The sequence below is a fragment of the Vombatus ursinus genome, unplaced genomic scaffold (assembly GCF_900497805.2).
Source record: "Vombatus ursinus unplaced genomic scaffold, bare-nosed wombat genome assembly UNPS02015309.1, whole genome shotgun sequence".
In the NCBI taxonomy this organism is placed as follows: Eukaryota; Metazoa; Chordata; class Mammalia; order Diprotodontia; family Vombatidae; genus Vombatus; species Vombatus ursinus.
This window is the reverse complement of record NW_020955087.1, coordinates 1,637-3,719: the sequence shown is the minus strand read 5'-3', so window position 1 is coordinate 3,719 and position 2,083 is coordinate 1,637.

The window sequence follows — 2,083 nt, the reverse complement described above, 5'->3', positions numbered from 1 at the left end:
AAGCTTGGGACAGTACATTCTCCACACTGGAAACAGACCTCTACCTTAAGACAGAGTTTAAAATTCAAGTAATTGGCTGGGATCATGAGCAAACAAAGGCACAAACAAAGTCAGACTATAGAATCTTTCTTTTGGTGACAAAGAAGATCAAAACATACAACCAGAAGAAGACAGCAAAGTCAAAACTCCACCATCTAAACACTCCAAGAGAAAATATGAATCAGCCCCAGGCCATGGAAGAGCTCAAAAAGAATTCTGAGAAGCACTTAAGAGAAGTAGAGGAAAATCTGGGAAGAGAAAATGAGAGTGAGGCAAGAAAATCATGAAAAACAAGTCAACATGTTGCTTGCTAAAGGAGACCACAAAAAATACTGAAGAAAATAATAACTTAAAAAATAGCCTAACCCAACTGGCAAAAGAGGTCCAAAAAGCCAATGAGGAGAAGAATGCTCCTCTTCAACCTCACCTACACATGGTCATTCAACCTCATGTTAAGAAAAGGATGTTGAGTAGGTCTGTTAATTAGCAAGAGATAATATCGTGACCCTCTGTCTGTAGTTCTCTGGGTACTTTATCTATCAGACCTAATCCCTGAAATCTATTTGTCATTTCCACTTCATGTTCAGGAGGGAAGTTATTTAGGTCACACCTATGTGGTCTGATGATTTTCCTTCTTTCTTCCAGTATGAATTTTGCAAAAAGAGTCTCATGATCTGAGCCACAGTCAGCTTTAGGTCTTGTTTTAAACTGACTGCATAGAACTTCCACACTCTTGGCTGCACAGTGTATGGACAATCTGATTTCTCTATTGACCATCTGGTGACATGCATGTGTAGAATTTCTTTTTGGGTTGTTGAAAAAAATGTTTACTATGACCAGTGAGTTTTCTTGACTAACGTGTTAGTCTCTGCCCTGCTTCATTTTCTATTCCAAAGCCAAATTTTCCTGTCCAGTTTCCTTTTGATATCCTACTTTAACATTCCAATCCCCTGTGATGAATGTGAGATCTTTTTTGGAGGTTATTTTTAGAAGCTGTTGCAGATCTTGGTAGAACTGATGAGCTTTGACCTCTTTGGCATCAGTAGTTGCAGCATAGAGGAATGGTTTCCCTTGGATTTGGACACATATCACTCTGTCTATTATGAGATTCTGTCTCAGTTTAAAAGAATGAGGTCCCCTTATTTGGACTGTGAGGGCTGCTCCATTTCTTCTCAGGGATTCTGGTACACAGTAGTGCATGTAAGGATCAGCTGAATGAAATCCATCCATTCATATCCATTTCAGTTCACTGACACCCAAGATGTTCATGTTTAATCTTTCCATCTCCTTTTTGATCGCATCCAGTTTACCTTGGTCCACAGGTCTTCTATTCCAGGTTTCTGCACAATATTGGTCTTTACAGCAGCAGAGTTTCCCTTTGTCACCAGATACTTCCCCAGCTGAGCTTCCTTTTGGCTTTGGCCCCGTTACTCTCTTCCTTCTAAAGCTACCTGCAGTTGTCTTCCATAGTTTCTCAGCTGCATGATGGACATTTCCACCTTGAGGGGCTCATTTTCTGATACCATATATCTTGTCACTTTAAAACTGTCCATGGGGTTTTCCTGCAAGGGTACTGCAGTGGTTTGTCATTTCCTTGTCCAATGAATCGCCTTCTGTCAGAACTCTTTCCTATGACCTGTGTGTCATTGTGTGGCATTGCTTAGTTTCATAGAAGTACTTTTTTCTCCACCACCACATGGCAGTGATCCAGGAGAGGCCTGATACAGCGCAGGTGCCAATCACAAAGGTGATCAATAGATGGCTTTTCATTCATGTTCCGCTCCTTGGCCTTAACTTGTTCTTTCTGGCCTTTCCCAGTCTGGCCTGCCCCATAGCCATTCTTTTCTCCTGCAAACACATTCTGGGATTCATATACCCCAGCACAACTCCTGATGCTTCCTGTGTAAAGCAGTCCTCTCTAGAGCCCCAAGTCTCATTCCAGGTTCTCTAATGGACAGACTTTTTAGATCACAGAGACATCTAAAGGCCAGGAAGGGAGGATGGAGGAGAGGGAACGGGCAGCTTAGAAAAGAGAAGGTTGAGC